This window comes from Pinus tabuliformis, chromosome 9, assembly GCF_031772625.1.
Source record: "Pinus tabuliformis cultivar Carrire ecotype Pingquan chromosome 9, CPIR1, whole genome shotgun sequence".
NCBI classification, from domain to species: Eukaryota; Viridiplantae; Streptophyta; class Pinopsida; order Pinales; family Pinaceae; genus Pinus; species Pinus tabuliformis.
In genome coordinates, this window is record NC_142307.1 from 1430691327 (window position 1) to 1430709648 (window position 18322).

General features: G+C 38.2%; 1 pseudogene across 1 annotated transcript in view; it reads left to right on the forward strand.

The window, feature by feature from the left end:
* The first annotated feature begins 8809 nt into the window (after positions 1-8809).
* LOC149153926 (diaminopimelate decarboxylase 1, chloroplastic pseudogene) overlaps positions 8810-18322 on the forward strand; it is a 70463-nt pseudogene continuing 60950 nt past the window's right edge. Inside the window, exon 1 of the transcript XR_016263343.1 lies at positions 8810-9536. The product of XR_016263343.1 is annotated as a diaminopimelate decarboxylase 1, chloroplastic pseudogene (transcript). The remainder of the gene's footprint in view (positions 9537-18322) is intronic.

An 18322-nucleotide genomic window follows, 5' to 3' on the forward strand; every position in this document is an offset into this window, starting at 1 on the left:
TTACAGAGTTGCCACCTCACATGGAGGTAGAATTTTCTATTGAGTTGGTGCTAGGGGCAGCTCCGACATCAAAAGCATCTTACAAGATGAGCATGCCTGAGTTGGTAAAATTGAAGCTACAGTTGAAGGAAATGTTGGACAAGAGATACATTAGGCCAAGTGTATCACCTTGGGGTGCACTGTATTGATTGTGAAAAAAAAGATGGTACTCTCAGATTGTGCATTGACTACATGCAGTTGAAAAAAGTGACCATAAAGAACAGGTATCCATTATTGAGGATTGATGACTTGTTTGATCATTTGAAGGGAGCATCAATGTTCTCTAAGATCGACTTGAGATCGGGATACCACGAGGTACGCATCAAAGAGGAGGAAATTTACAAGACAACTTTTCGGACCATGTATGGGCATTATGAGTTTGTTGTAGTTCCATTTGGTTTGACTAATTCTCCAACTACATTTATGTGCTTGATGAATAGTGTGTTGTGTCTGTATTTGGATAAGTTTGTTATTGTATTCATTGATGACATATTGGTATATTCTAAAAATGAGGAAGAGAATGTTGAGCATTTAGTAGTAGTGTTGAGGTTGTTGAGAGAGCATTAGTTGCATGCTAAGCTCAACAAGTGCAGTTTCTTTCAAACTAAGGTACATTACTTGGGACATGTTGTCTCCAAGGAGGGCATTGCAGTAGATCCATAAAATATAATGGCCATCATATAGTGGGTAGCTCCCAGGAATGTAGACGAGGTGATATCTTTCATGGGTTTGGCAGGCTATTATAGGAGGTTCATCAGGAACTTATCACAGATTTCTTATCCTATTACATCATTGTAGAGGAAAGGTAAGAAGTTTAAATGGACAGAGGAGTGTGAGGCCATTTTGAGAAGCTTAAGCAGTTGTTGACACATGCACCAGTTTTAAATATTGTAGATCTGGACAAAGAGTTTGTGGTATGCACAAATGCTTGCAAGAAAGGACTTGGTGGAGTCCTTATGCAGGATGGACAGGTGGTATGTTATGAGTCGCGAAAAATGAATAAGCACAAGAAGAACTACCCCACACATGATCTTGAGTTGGCAATGATTATACATGTGTTGAAGATGTGGAGACACTATCTTCTGGGCAGGAGGTTTACATTGATGAGTGATCATAGTGGTTTGCGGTATCTATTTGACCAACCGAACCTGAATGGCGGGTAGGCTCGGTGGTTAGCCACGATTAGTGAGTTCGATTTTGAGACTAGGTACATCAAAGTTAAAGAGAATATAGTGGCAGATGCTCTTAGCAGGCGGATACAGGTAATTCACTTAGCAACGATGAGCTCCTATGGGACAAACTTACAAGATAAGATCTTGTAGGAAGGTCAGTAGGACGTCATATATATGGAAATTATGCACAAGTTGCAGTAGAGTAATGGTATAGGTACATGTGTTAATACAGGTACAGGTACATGTGATAGTATAGGTACAGGTGCAAGTGCACAGGATGTGGACTATTGCCTTACATCAGATGGATTGGTTAGATTCAGAGACAGGATATATGTGCTAGACAATAATGAGCTCAAGAAGGTGACCTTGAGGGATTTTCATGCGAACCATATTTGGGTCACCCAAGGTATCAGAAGACATTGACATCAATGAAGATATTTTATTATTGGTCGAACCTGAAGAGGGATGTAGCAGAGTTTGTGGCTAGGTGTTATGATTGTCAGCGTGTGAAGGCAAAGTGTAAACATTGAGGTGGATTGCTACAACCGATCGCAATTCCAGAATGGAAATGGGAAGTCATTTCCATGGACTTCATCACAGGTTTTCCGACGACAGTGAGACAACATGATTCCATCATGGTTATTATGGACAGGTTGATAAAGGTTTCACATTTCATTCGTGTGAAGTCTACATTCTTAACTAGCGATGTGGCACATGTATTCATCAGAGATGTGGTCAGATTGCATGGTGTTCCAAAGAAGATTGTGTCAAACAATGATGCAATGTTCACTTCCATGTTTTGGAAGGAGTTATTTGCAAGTTTGGGCACAAAGTTGGCCTTTAGTACAACTTATCATCTGTAGATAGATGGACAGACAGAGAGGCTCAATAGGATATTGGAAGACATGTTGAGGATGTATGTGATGCATCAACAACGAAAGTGGGAAGAGTATCTTCCACTGGTAGAGTTCGCTTACAACAACGAGTATTAGGAATCTTTGAAGATGAGTTTGTTTGAGGCATTGTATGGAGGGGGGTTGCAATACTCCTATAAGTTGGAGTGATCCAGTTAATAGGGTGTTGATAGGACCATACATGTTGGTAGACATGGAACAAGAAATGCAGGTGATCAAGAAGAATCTAAAGGAAACACAGGATAGGAAGAAGAGCTATGCAAATCAGAACAGGTTATTTAAGGAGTTCAAAGTTGGAGAATAGGTGTACTTGCGTATCAAACCGAAGAAGAGCTCCTTATGGATTGGATCATGTGCCACGCTGGCTGATCCGGATTTAAACATGAACGCAACAAATTACAGAGATAACCATATACACAAAGATGCAGCGGAAATAATACTTCATTTCATTAATGGAAAATACTGAAATATGCTTACAAACAGAAATGGAAATAAACTAGCTAGGGCGATGGTAGCTTATCTCTGAGAAGAGATGTGATGGCTACATGCCTCTGAACTGTGTTACAATGAGGCTCGAAGGCCTATTTATTGTTGAGAAACAATGGAAAAAACCCTTATCATTCCAAAACCTAACCCTAGGAGATGAAACGCCAAACTGTGGGCCCCATTTGGGGGTAAGTTGGTACATCAACTTCCCGGGGTCATAACTTTGGCATATGATCTCCGTTTGATGCATACAATAGCTCATTAGAAAGATCTATCCGAGCACTATCATTGTTGGAACGGGCAACACGAGTCCATGGAATGGACTCGTGTTGCCCCCGGATTCCCCAAAAAACGTCGTTTAGGGCCTCAAAACGGCTCCGGAAGTTCAGGACCCGAAAAACTGCTAAAAATAGTAAGTTGTGCTACAATTAAGGAAACTGAAAATGCTGAGAAAGACAATGGTGGGGGTCCAGGTGGACTTGGCAGGTGGCCACCAATATCCACCTGGATCACTGGCACCACGGTTTTGTGGACCCTTTAGTATCATTGAGAGGATTGGGTTAGTGTCATATCGACTTGCACTACCTCTGACAATGAAAGTCCATGATGTTTTCCATGTGTCATTTCTTAAGAAGTATGTTAAAGATGTTGATCATGTGATTGACTAGTCTGTATTACAGGTGGAACTAGATGGATAATTCCAGCCGGAGCCTCAGTTTATATTGCAGAAAAGGGTGCTCATGCTCAGGAACCGAATAATCGAGCAAGTTAAGGTGCAATGGAAGCACTTTGGGCCCGATGAAGCTACATGGAAGATGGAAGATCAAATGCGGGCTATGTATCCTTCCTTGTTTGCCAGTTGAGGCAAAGAAATTTTGGTATATGTCTTGGTATATGTTTTGGTGATGCTTGGTATATATACATATGTATATGGATGTAAATACCTTCATGAGATATGTTATAAAGCTCCAATAAGCGATATGGGTGTCATGTGATTAAGATGTTATGTTGTTATGTTTTCATGTTGGTTTTCTTCTCAGAAAGCCGATCATTGTAAATACTGTAACGAGCTAAGTTATAAAGCTCCACTGACAATATATTTTGCTTACACCAGTTTTGTGGTTATAGGTGTTGTTGAACACTGAGGATAGTGTTCCCCCAAGGGGGGGGGGTTCTATAACAACTATGGTGAAAATTCCATGTTATAAAAGTTAATAAAGGAAAAATAATAACCATAGTTGATGGGACACTTATTCCAAGTTGAATGTTGGGCAAAACATCCTAGTGTGGGTGTTCATTTGGTTATTAATGGCTAAGGAAATTGGCAAAGGCAATGGATAAGGCTTTGGAAAGGCAAAATGGCATTTTTGGCACATTTATTTATGAAAATAATGGAAATTAGGAGAAAAGGGAGGTGGAAGGTCACAGGTTGCATGTGAGGAGGAAATGAAGGAAAATAATGGAAAATGAAGAAAATAGAGGCATCATTCATAAAAAGGCTTATGAGGATCAATTGGTAACCTTTGGTCAGTTCCATTTTGGAGCTCTCTCATTATTCTCTCTCTCTCTCACTTAGAGTTTTCTTGGAGCACTCTTGGAGGGTGTGGCATACTTGGAGTTTTGGAGCAAGAAGGAAAATGAAGAGCAGGAAAGCGCAAGAGGACATCAGGATCAACAACTACAATGGATTTTTCTTGTAGGTATTGAGTTGCATGTATGTTTTCCTCTCTAGTTTTGGCATGCATGTCACATGCATGTGGATTATTGGTCATGATCTGTCACTAGCATGGAGGATTGTCTGGAGTGACAGTGGATTGCCTAGCCTTGCCATTTCCTGGATAACCATGGTGTTGTGGGTTTGTTTTGGTTGGTTCTCATGTTTCCTTAGCTTGGGTTGAGTTATTAGTTCCTGGAAGCCCTGGTTGGACAAACTCTCTGAAAGCCCAGTAACAGCTTGGGTTGAGTTACTAGTCCTGGAAACCTTGGTTGGACAAACAATTTGGAAGCCCTTGGTGGGTTGAGTTACTAGTATTGTAAGCCCTGGTTGGACAGACACTCTAGAAGCCTGTCAACAACTGTGGGTTGAGTTATTAGTCCTGGAAGCCTTGGTTGGAACAAACGCTTTAGAAGCCCTGGAAGGTTTGGATAGAGACCAATCTGGTGATGGTTTGGCGATGTTTGATCATGAGGTGGAATCACTGTTTGATGGGTTGAGGCGGATGGCCTCTAGAAGCCCTGAAAGCCTTGGTTGGACACTCATCATCGACAATGTTCAAAATTGTTAGTGGAGGGGTCTATTAGAGTTCTTTTTATGCTTCTTATTGAATTCTTTCATGTTGATCACATCCAAGACGGTTAAAGGATTTTTGGGGAAGAGGGAGGTGGAAAATGGGAAAAACCTCCAACTCTATAATTTTACTATGAATGAAACAGATCACACACGCGCCCCCCCCCCCCCCCCCCCCCCAAACAATCCCACTCTTTTTTAAGTAGTGGTGGCTAGAACTTTGGCTATAGCTATGCCTTGTAATATTTGTTCAATAATGACTAAAGTAGGTTCCTTGGAGATTGAATTACCTTTCACAAAATAGGGATTATATCCTCTCTTATTGTCCTCCTCTGGTTGGATGTGTACATGTTTCACGTCCTTCATTTTTTCTTCTGTCTCTAACCTCATTAGGTAGATTTTATTAAAGCAAGTTTTCTTTAGGTGATCACACACATGATAGTTCTAGCACCTAAAGGAGACCTTCACATAATCTATTTCTTTTCTATAGGAAGGATTCCCCACTTGTAAATCAATAACTTCAACAAACCATCTCCAAGGTTCATTTCCACACAAATCTTAGCCAAAGAGTTCTATTTATGGAACACATGTTTTCATCCATGTTTGTTGTCCTACTTAGTGTATTTCCTATAAAAGTTAAGGGCCTATCTAACCATATCTTTAGATGAAGAGAGCACACATCACCTATAACAATTGCATGTCTCGTTGGATCAAATAATAGTCCAAGTTTTTCATGACAAAATGGAACTATCTCAATACCATTTCCGTTCCATGATGTTTTTTTTTTTTTTTTTAACTAACTGAAAGAAAAAATTTTACCTTAGCTAGTAAATGGAAAATAGGAGAATATATAGGATCTTGCTTCCATACCTTGTTACCTAGATGCTCAATGATTTTTCTAAGGTGATTTTGCCAAAAAACATGCCCATTTCCTACCGATGCATCTCTCAATAAAGCGACCATTGCTCCATCTTTACCCACTATCAACTTCATTCATTTTACTCTTCACTTGATATACTTGGGCTTCCTTCCCCTTTTCTTTATCACCCCTACATTCATGCTTTATGAGTTGTTGACCTTCTCTCTCACCTTAAAGACAATTTTAGGGATGCACTGATTTGATAAAATCCAATGCTTACCACCTTTCTTAGATGATTCCAATATGCTTGAGTCCATTATCCTCGACGCTATATTGTCAACTTCGACGATGTTCAGGGGCTACAATGGAGGTGAGGTCCTCCTTTCTATCTCACCATTGTATACCAACTCCACGTCAACCTGAAGGAACTTTTGACAAGAGCTGTGCTCAATCTCCAAGATGTGATGATCTGTAAATTGTTGTGGATATTCCACTAGACAATTCATTACAATAGATTTGATAAAAAAATATTGAAATCTGAAATCTATAGTATGAGGGTTAATTTTTCCTTAGATTTCCAAATTATTAAGTTAATATGTTTTGCTTATGCATGCAAAATACAAAAATGTGGAAGATAGAGAACAAATAAAAACAATCACTCACAAACCATAAGACACTGAGATATGATCCCGGAAACCCTTTAGGGAGAAAACCTAGTTGGGAGGTGAGGCTGCTTCACTTTCTCTTTCTCTAAATGGATATGGATGTAAGTAGAAAGGAGTTGTGGCTTGTGGGTTGCTACATAACACAAACCATCTCTCTCTCTCTCTCTCTACGATCTCAGCTACTTTGCTCATCTATTGAACAAAATGCACTCCAATAGAATGTAACCACTTTTCCTCCTAGTGGTATGAATATAACACAACCTAATATCCAACTGGTGGTTAAGTTCAACTCCTTCAACTTTGAACTAAAGTTACAATATAAACTCTTCTAGAGTCTTCTTCATCATGATAATGTGGCTATCCCCTTTTCCATGAATAATGGGGGCTGACTTGACATCCTCTCGAATCACGGTGGTCAAAACAAGAAGGCCAACTTCTAGGTGGAATAAATTTTGCATACAAACTCCGATTGAGGTTTCTTGTGCTGTTGGAAAGGTATTTGAGTGTAGAATAGTGTTAATGTGTGCCGCACTTAACCATAAAAGTTTTACCCCCCCAAAAACATCACTTAATGCCTTGAACTACTTTCAAAAGGTTTCAACCCCCAAATTTTCCACTTTCAAAGCATCAAGATGGATGAAAAATAATATAATGATCCAATCTAGATCATGAGACAGGATCCATCAGAAACTTTGATACCTCATCATTATGCAAGTTCATATATGAGAACCCATAAACCTTCCATCTCCAAACTTTTCTCCCTTTGAGCATTTGTGTAATTGGATTATGTAAATTGATTTGACAAATCCTATCTTCATCTACAATTTGCCAGGACATCACCATGATTCTCCACTATGCAAAAGCATCTCCAATATAAGATGTTGACAGGAACCCTAAGAAGGAACTTTTTTGCCACAAACCATTATTGTTACCTTCTTCTAATTGCAAACAATATCGTAAACATTGCTATGATAATATTAATGCCCATATCATGGTTTGGATAAACTATCATCTCCATTAAAGAACCAATACAAAAACATTAGCCTCTATCACTTTGAAACCCTCCTCTAGATTCTTGTTTGTATGCTAAATATATATTTTCTCAAACTAATAACATTTACAAGCTTATGTGACAAATAGTGAGATTAAAAGATCCAATGACACAATGTAAGCACAAAAAGCTAATTATACTTTATAATATAAAATGTAAGATAAAACTACAACAATATAATAAGTTTGCAACTATTGACCATAACATTTGCTAGATTCAAATAAAATAGTGTTCTAAGAAATAAAAGAATAATAAAACCATAATTACTTCCTCAAATACACCTAATTCCAATAGATTAAAAAATAAGCAAAGCCATAAATATACATCTATGTTACATGTTCATCTAATTATCTTGATCGTCAAAGCAAAGTATAAATTTGATAGGCACTTCTACTCATCAAGTAATTTTTTTTTTATGGGTTCTCTTTTAAAATTGTCTTTTTACATGACATTTGATTTTTATTTTTACTCATTATTTAAATGTAACGTATTATGTGTTATTGTTAATTTTTTTTAGTTGTGAATATAAAAACAATTTTTTTGCTAATATAAGTTTTTGTGTTTTGTCTTCTTAATAAAAAAATTCAAATATGACTTGACCAAAAAATACCCTTCAACTAAATAGTATCATAAATATACATATTTTATATTATTTTGAAAAGATCAAAGGTTTTCGATCGTGTTCATTCCTGAGTAATATCATAAATATACATATTTTATATTATTTTGAAAAGATCAAATTTCAATGTTGTTCATTTTTATTGCTAAATTAGCCAATAGTTTTGTGCATTAAGTATAATTATTACTTATGTAATTTTAATGATTTTATGGATTATGTTAAACCATTTTTAAATTTTTTTCCAGGTTAGTTGGTTAGAGTCATGAAATATAATGTTTTTTGAATAGGAACCATTTGTCTCAACTTTCCCTATGATGAATGGAATTAAAAAGAACTTAAAAATAATAAAACAAATTTAAAACCAAAAGTATTCTAACATTTTAAAACAGTAACAATATACAAAACTATATCTTACTGTAAAAACAATATACAAAACCATACAAAACCTGCATTGTGAATAAATTAATAATCTTTTGACAATTGGATGTTTGAACATGTTAGAAAAAGCCTTTGTCCTGCGGCGAACAGAAATAGAAGCAGCGACTGCTTGATAGGAAATACTAATCATCTTATGTTTGTAATTGAGTTTAAATCTACCTACAGTGAAGTTTACAAAATTACAAAATTTTAAACTGAAATAGACGCACTAGAAAATGTTCAAACAAAAACATGAGCATAAGGAGCGTATGGATAAGCATTATCAATACTAAAACCTATACACAGCACGTCAGTTCCTCGGATGACAACCATTTTCGCTAAGCCAAGCAAAACTCACAACCATTTTTGATAAGCCAAGCAAAGCTCACACCCATTTTTGCGAGCTTGTACGCCTTCGATTTGCAGGTTTGTGAGTAACAGCGTTGACAACTCGAATTATTTTTACAATGGCGGCATCGTGCTCGGCCGCGCCGTCTTCAAATCTTGCCAATCGACATCAACTTCCGCGGGCTTCCTACAATTTTCACTCCAGAACCCTTCCTAAAACCTCCTGGAAACCGTCGCTCCAGAACCCAAATTTGCTGAAGAGATTCCATGCCGTGACCCAAAAACAGGAAGGCAAAAGGGCTTCAAAAACAAACATAATTCCTCGTGCAGTGATTTCCGAAAAAATGTCCAAAAATAATACTAATACTAGTAGCAGTACTAAACATTGTTTCAGCAGAGGAGAAGATGGTTACCTGTACTGTGAAGGTGTGAAGGTACAGGATGTAATGGATTCCGTGGAGCGGACTCCCTTCTATTTGTACAGTAAAGCCCAACTAACCAGAAATTTCGAAGCCTATTTGACAGCAGTGGAAGGGCTCGATGCTACCATCGGGTATGCCTTCAAGGCTAACAATAATTTGAAGATTGTGGAGCATTTTAGAAGCCTGGGATGTGTCGCTGTTGTTGTTAGCGGGAACGAATTGAAATTGGCAGAGCGGGCTGGCTTCGACATGACAAGGTCAGTCAGTCTGTCAATTATTTCATTATCTTTGGTTTTTAAGTTGTGGGTTGACCTCTGCTATCTTTTTCATAGCTATGAATCTCATAGTGTTAAGTTTTAGGTATGTTCTATGCTGAAAGCAAATTTACTTCAATTTTCCATATTTATTATTAGCTCAATATCAATTCCAGATTAACAATCACATTTAGCATGATAGTAAAATGTAGATAGAACATAAACATAAATCGCAGAAAACAAGCCAAGACAAGAGCACACAAGATGTGGTGCCAGCCTGGACAAACCCCAATGTGGGGAAACCCTTGATCAATTCTTTTTACGTGTTCTTCAATAGTTCAGCAGAGAGATAGTACATATATATCAGAAGTCAACATTTTGACTTATCAAAAATAAGAGCAGATATCTTCCCTAAGAAGATGTCACATGAGGTAGTTGATATGGACTCAGGTGATTCCATCACCTTGCTGTACCTATCACTGTGCTGCACCATGCTGCGCCATCACCATGTCCATCATCACTGTGCTGCACCATGCTGCACCATCACTGAGCTGTACCTAACATGCTGCTCTTCATCATCATGCTGCACTATTCATCATACTGCACTATGCATCACTATGCTGCACCACTGTCACTGCACTATGCTGCACCATTCATCATGCTGCTTCATGCACCCTACTGCACCATGCTGCTCCAAGCACCTTACTGCACCATCACTGCACTGCAATACTGTATCTTACTAGCCTTAGCTGCTTGCTATGGCTTGCAGCCTAGCAAAGCAGCTAGGCTATAGTTACACTCTTCATGATACTTAAGGACAGCGAATAATGGCTGTATATATAAGTGTCCCTTCTTGCTGCCTTAAGTGCTGCGGCTAGGAGACTGAGATTACTTCCTTACTGCGGGTAGGATAGATCTTCCATGACAACGTTTAGCATTAGGATGACAGCGTTTAGCATCTATCCTTCATGACTGCGTTTCAATTAGAACAGCAACATAAAACACTTGTTAGCACTAGGACTTGCTATCCCCTTGCTCTGCGTTGAAGTTCCTTTATGCAGCGTATGGAAAACCTTCTCTTGACAGCGTTTAAGGCTTGCTAGAACACCATCTCATGACAGCGTATAAACCTAAGTTGCACGAAATGGGGAAACGGGTACGAGTTTCCGAAATGGGCACGGGTACGAAATGTGACCCCCCCAGAGTTTGGAAATGGGGAAACGCGATATATATATATATATATATATATATATATTAGGACATTTAAGAAATATGTGCAATCATAAAGCATATATGATACATTCTAATTTATTACATTATGATTAAATTGTCAATTGTCAATGCATAAACTATAAGTCTCTAAATTTACATCACATTTACTTATGAATGATCACATAATGAAAATAGCAATGTCCAAAATCAGCCACGAGAAATTTCTAATCTCTTGTCTCGTGCTTGATTGGGAGTTTCCTCCTACATAGTCGAACGACCTTAGTGCTCTTGATTAAATACAAGTTCCATACCCTAGTACATGACAAAATCCAATGAAAACTTTGCAATCCCCCCAATCCTGAAATCCTGAAAAACAGATAGATTTTGAGTGAGATCTAAAATTCTACTTTCTCCATATGAAATCCAATGAGGGAGAAACCACTCTCAAACATCCTCAGTGATTTCATGGCAATGTTAAAAATTCAAGTAAAAGGATGAAAATGAAAAATAAAAGAGAATGTCACTTTTACTTTAAGAATTTAACATTACCATGAACTACATATCAATACTAGGGCCATAGGCTTGAACATTAGGCTGCCCCACTCAAAAAATCCTCTTTTTTATAACTTGAGAGGCATCTAGAAGCATCCAGAAGATATTTTAGTCGCCCAATAAAAAATTAGAAGCAAAAAAATAAAAAAAAAATACTAGAAAAAGTCAAGTTAGAAGAGGAAACTCCACCATACAACCTAGAAACGCGTTTCCGGCTGCCTGGAAACGAGTTTCCAGGCCATATGGTATGAGTTTCCTCGTTTTCGGCCGGAAACGGACCCGTCTCCAATGTTTCCTGCAACTTAGGTATAAACCCTTATTGAATGCGGCTTGGAGAATGTGTTTAGGACAACATATAGACTTCTTTTGGACAACGTTTAAGGCTTGCTAGAACACCATCTCATGACAGCGTATAAACCCTTATTGACTGCGGCTTGGAGACTGTGTTTAGGACAACGTATAGACTTCTTTTGGACAACGTTTAAGGCTTGCTAGAAACTCCCTCCTTGCTGCTAGGAGACCCTCATTTTGACTGCATATAAGACAACGTAGATGCCTTCTCCTTTTGACTGTAAGTAGGGCTAGGGTAACTCCTCTTAGGGCAGCGTATAGACTTTCTTTAGATAGAGTCTAGAGTTAGGGCAAACTCTCTAGGGCAGCGTATCCTCTTAGTGACTCCTCCTTCCACCAAAACCCAAAGACAAGTGGAGAGGAAGAGATCATAAGAAGAGTGTGTCCAAATGACTAGCAAGCCACCTCTTTTTATACTAAAACGTTGAGCACAAGTGGGGGCAATTTGGTTGCTGGCCGACCATGACGAATTGTCCCATAACACAAATAAATTCATATCTCCATGAATACATGTCGGAATTTGATGATCTTTAGATCAATCCTACACCTCCCGACGAGAGGAATCTAAGAAAAATATCAGTTGCCATGAATAAGTAGACCCACATGGAGTTTGGCCCTAGTTGCCAATTTTAACACATAGCTAATAGTTTACTCAACTCAGCCTTTGAAAAATTAAAAGAAAGTCATAGTAGTTACAACCTCAGGTTTCAGTGGCAAAAAATCCGGAGAACTCAATTGCAAAGGGGTGACTTAATAAGCGGCCAACCTCAACTGTTTTTTGAGTTCATTTATTTTGTTAAGTTTCATCTTGATTTTCTCGTTGTTTTCATTTTATTATTATTATTATTATTTTTCCCGAAATTCCTATAGTTTTTCTAAAACCCTTTGAAGGCAAAGTTTCATGTTCAAAGTTCTCATCAATCAAGCAGAATTAGAACTTCTAGTGAAAATACCAAATTTGGGGAAGAAATTAAAAAAAATAAAGTTTGACTTTGTCTACTTATCAACTTACTTCAATTCCAAAGGCAGTCAACATTGTTTTAGCTATGGCTTGTGAGGTCAAGAGGGAACAAAAAACATGACGGAAAGATGAAATCTATGCTTTGAAGTTAGCATTCTTAAAAGCTTATTCTCTGACATTATGTCAGTTTGTATGTCTTTATTTTGTATTTGTTCAACAGAATGGAGCTAGTTATGTGTTTAGGTGTTGTAAGGATAGAGTGATAGTTTTTTATTCTATGGACTCTAGTTTGCTTCAATTTTATTTTGGTTTCAAGCTGGCAAAGGCCAAGGCTTAAATGCAACTCTGTGCTTATTAGGCATCCACGTTTTCATAATAACTCAGTCCAGCTGCTTAAACTATCCTTCTCCTTTAGGGTAAAGCAAAAACCCAAACTACTAACATTGAAGAGGGAAGCTATGTGTTGGACACTGTAATTGTGAGTCTATGATGTTGCACATAGAGGGGTTATGCATTGTGTGGTAACACGCAGAAAGATGGCATGACTTCTTGCCAAAGGATTGGGTAAGTCAATGTAGTATGCTTCTTGGGGCCAGTGGTCCATATATTTCCATATGGAGAAATCTTATCGGGCATGTCTTCATTTCAGTCAGCTGCATGTAAGAAACATTCCTGCATCTCTTTTGAAATAATTGTAGTTAATTCATGTCATGGGTCTTAGTGTAGTTTAGGTGTTTGAATCAATGTTACATTTATTGTTATTGACAATTTATTGCTGGGGTCCAAAATTTAAATTATCAGCAATATCAGGGAAATTATCGGGAAACGTAAAAAATACAAAAATAATAATTTTTTTCTTCTATTTTTTAAACTTCTAAAGCAACATCAACATCAAACAAATACATTGTCACATAAATGTGAAGGCAAAACTTCTGTATAAAATGTATAAGATGTCAAGTGGTACATCAGACATCGATACTGAAATATGATATCTATCCTGAGTCACAAGTCCTGATAAGATAAAAGAAAATCACATCAAAACAAAAAGGTGTATCTTATGAGATGATTATCATCAGGCATCTAGATACCACAAGGCTAATCATGATGCACTATGATATCAACGATTTCTTTTACCCTTTTTGCGAGCAAAGGTCACCGGTGTCATTCCTCCTCTAGAAGCAGTTGGTGGATGTGCGAAGCTTGAGCCTGAGGTGGAAGGTGAAACCCTTAGGGAAAAGGTGCAAGATGAAGTGGGATGTCTTCTGCCTCTTCCCCTAGTTGGTAGTCTCTGTGGAGGTGGTGGCATTGGCTGCCGCACACTTTTAATATACTCCCCCTACTCCAAATCTGTCTCTCCTACAAGTGGAGCATCCTCCTCCTCCTCCTCCAATGCAACCTCTTGCTCCAACCACTAAGGTGCCTCCTCCATGATAGGCCTCTTGGTTTCCACTCTCCATGGACTTGTGGTGTCAAGTGCATCCAATGAAATGACATTTCTATCTGCTACTTTGTTTATCTGCTTGAATCATAACCTGAGATTGTAGTAGACATAGACCATGTCATTGAAGCGGTGTCATTGAAGCGGTGGACATCTAACCTACATGTGGGGCGTTTTGTGATTAGAAGATGATGTTCCATAGGCATATGCCATAAATTAAATAAATGAACTTATAAAAATAAATAGATTTTAATTTGGAAATTTCTAACCTGTTGCACTTCTTGGAGTGTATCTCTTCAAAATTGCATTCACAATCTGAAGAGCTGCAAGTTTGACTTAGCACCCAAATGGCAAGTTTTTGCAACTGTGGGACTCTTCTACCATAGTTTTCCCACTAAACATCCGCAACAAATAAATGGAAATGACTCAAATTTCCAAGGAAAGATAGTTATATTTCAATTTTCCATTAAGTAACAAATAGATAGAAAGGAAATACATTGAAATTTGAAAGTTTGAAAATTGAAACAAATTTTACTTGTAGCTTACATGGCATCCTAGTAGTTCTATCTTGGGTAGCCATACATACCCAAATGTCCCATAACTTAACTTATATACCTCAAGTTGTTTGGAAAGCTCGTTGCGTTCAACGGAAGTCAACAACATCCTCTGAATACATTGGTAAAATCCGTCCATAACCTTTGCATCAAACCTAAATCCACATGCATAAGAGAATGCAGGGTCGAGGTAGAACCCTGCCACATGAATTGGACAAGAGAGTGTTGTTCCATCGCTGATCAATCACACCCCATATCTCGTCTCGTTTCATGATTCCGTCTTCCCCCTTGTCCTCATAGTACTAATGGATAGCTCCCTTGGCCCTATCCATGGCCTGATACAAGTAGCGCATTGTGGGCTTATCACCATCAACCAAGCAAAGAATCTTTACCAAAGGTTCATTAATAACACATAACTCCTCCACTCCCATCCAAAAACTCTGATTGTGTTTCACAAATTGGGCTATGGCTTGGCCATCCACTTTCGTGCTTAGACCCAAGCGTTCCACTCATCTGAGAGAAACATCCTCTACAACTCCAACATAGAATTGTGGAGGGATTGAAGAGAAATGTAGCTAGTTGCGTAATGCATGATAGCAAGACAAGCTAACTCCTTACCCCCTGTGAACTGTCTCATGGGTGTTAGAACAAATGTATGATTGTAAATATATTTTGTAACACTCCTTGCCAACTCAACAATTTCTTGGATCCAAGGAAATTTTCCCATGTCCTCTAGCATTAAATCAATGCAATGGGCAGCACAAGGAGTCCAATATAAGCTCTGATACCTCTCCATGAGCAACTTGCTAGCAACAACATAGTTAGCAACATTGTCCGTAATGACTTGGACAACATATTACGGACCTATTTGCTAGATGAAGCTATCCAATAACTCACATAATAACTATGCATCTCTAACATATGCAAATGCATCAATAGATTTGATAAACATTGTCCCTGTGGGACAATTAACCAAAAAATTCATAATGGACTTGCTCCTTCCCATCTGTCGAACCATTTGACATAATGGCACATCCTGTGATCTCTCATGATTCTTTCAACTCAACCAATCTCGTTGTGCAATCAACCTTTTCCCCTTGAAGGAGATGCCCGCTCAAGCCATTATAAGAAGGGCCTTTGTAGCCTAGACCAACAATGGCGGCAACTTCAAACATGGAATGGTAGAATGGGTTGTTCTTGGCAATGTTGAATGGTATGCCACTTCATAGAAAACATTTCACCATAATTTTTTCAACCTCTTCCGTCTCCTTCTATTTCACCATTTGATTGAATAGAAGGTTGCCTCCTAGGCATGGATCTTGGCACAAAGAAAGGTGAGGATGCTGAGGGGCCAGACATTGCAGAATGTGAGCCCAGAGATTGGCTTTCCCCCACTCCTGAGAAGCTTGTAGATTTGTTTGCGAGCTCAAGCTTCGGTTCTTCCTTTTGATCTCTCTTCTTATGTATTTGAAAAATAGATTGGTTTGCAATGTGGATAATTTCTTGGGTGGATGCTAGGCAAAGAGCCACTTCATTCCCTGGTATTTGGGCAAGGTAGTATTTCAAATGGCTAATTCTGCCAAACATTTCCACACCACATAATTTGTAATTTAATGTCATTTTGTTATGACCCTCATAGGGTAGACCATACTCCCACATTAGATCCAATGGCTTTGGCATTTTGATTCTTGAAATGTGTAGACTTTAGAGCACTGATTAAATTCGTAAACCAATGGGACAAAAAAAGAGGGGAACTTAGAATACAAATCCACAAAAAACATAAAAAATGCTCCAATTAAAATACCCTAACTACATAAGTGTTAAATCCTCCATTCAAAGAGGGCAAAAAACAAGAAAAGGAACATTGCATACATTATACTAGATCTTGAAAAACAAGAAAAGGAAGGCAATTTTTTTTACATGCCATAAAAATATGGATATGTTATATTGGAGTAGATCTCCACTCCACAAATGCTCAGCTGATGGCAAATAAAACTATGGATTTCCCTTGTTTTCTGGTTGAAAAATGGTCACAAGGCTCACACTATCCTTAGAGTTTGCAAAAGACAAACCCAAAATGACCCCCAAAAAACCAATTCGAATCTTTTATTTTGGCGAATAGAGCAGCGGGGTGGTAATTCACTGTTGTCTTGCGATAATTAGGGAAATTATCATGATAAATATCAGTGATAATATCGGTGAGAATGGATTCAGCAATAATATCACGACAATTCTTATACTTTTGCGATATGTGCAACATTTTGAATAGACCATAGTTAATTCATGTTGCGGGTCACAATAATTTAGGGAGTCATTTATTGAACACTGTGACTTGCAAGTGTATGGTAAGGGGTTGTAAATTATGTAAAAACATGCCAACAAATAGCATGACTTCTTGCCAAATGATTGAACAAGTCATTGTAGAATGTTTTTCAAGGGTAATGATCAAAATCTTTCCATTTGGACAAATCTTATAGGATATGTAATGCCCTAGATTTTGATCCTCAATTTAATAATGTATGTTTGTACATGATGAAAGGCTAGAGAGCCTATCTGTATAATGGTTTTGAATATTATTAATAAAACACATCACTCACTACAAACGGACAAGGACAAGAGTATTAGGGGCTGTGATACCACGAGAGGAGGGTAGCTAGAGAGGCTAAAACTTTTTATTTATACTTTATTATACCCATATCTGAAATAATTGAGAAAAAGATGGGTATATGAGCTTCTTGGGGAACCCATGTGTCACTAGAGAGAGTGCATATTTAACCTTACCTTTTGGGGGATTTGGGGGTCCTCATTCATTATTCTCATATGCCTTGTGGTTTTTGATGCTTGGAGAGAAGAATAATTCTATTACTGGGAACCGTTGTTTATGGCTATAAGAGTTAGTGCTTGTTATTCTAGCATGAGAAGATGCCTGAGTGCATGTATGCATTGGCATTGCTGGTGAGTCTGTCCATGGTTGAGAGTCGATAGCTTCTAGCATTGAGATTTCTTGACTAGTAGCACTAGAATCCCTGGAGGGAAATGGAATAGCCTGAGGGACTGCATTGCAGAGAAAGAGATCCTTACCTTGGGTTGCATAGGTTGACTGGGAAAGAGAGTTGGAAGTTGAGATTGTCATGGGACTAGTTATGTGAATAGAGAAAGCTTGTAAGCTAACTGTCTGTGAGCGTTAGAGTTGGCTTAGGCACCCATCTTTGTGAAGTCATAGCCTCAGCTCAGGGGTGGCCTGTTGTAGAGAGTGAATGTGCAACAGAGACTACAGTTGGCTGGAATGTCCATCATCTGCAGTTTTATAAAGATAAGTGCTTTTTGTGTTCTGTGTATATATATTTTTCGTTGTGTTAATTAATGGTTATCAATCTTTCATATGTTGTTTATGCCAACAGGTATTTGCATTGCATATATTTAGTATTTTTGGCAAATGCATGAGTTCTGGAATGTCATGCATCTTTTCTTTATTTTCCTGATTTAAACAAATGGTGTCAAAATTTCAAATTTTCCTCAAGTGTGCCCAGGCGTGTGACGCTTGGGCTGTAGGGGCCGAAGAATAGGTTGAATTTCATGTTGAGACCGAATCGGGAGTGCCTTGGTAGCTAGAATGATTTCTTGCAATTATTGAAAATTTTGAAATTTTCCATTTGGTGACATCGGTAGTGACATGGATGCTGCGTGTCTGATGACGTGGAGTTGACACTGTGGCAGGTCG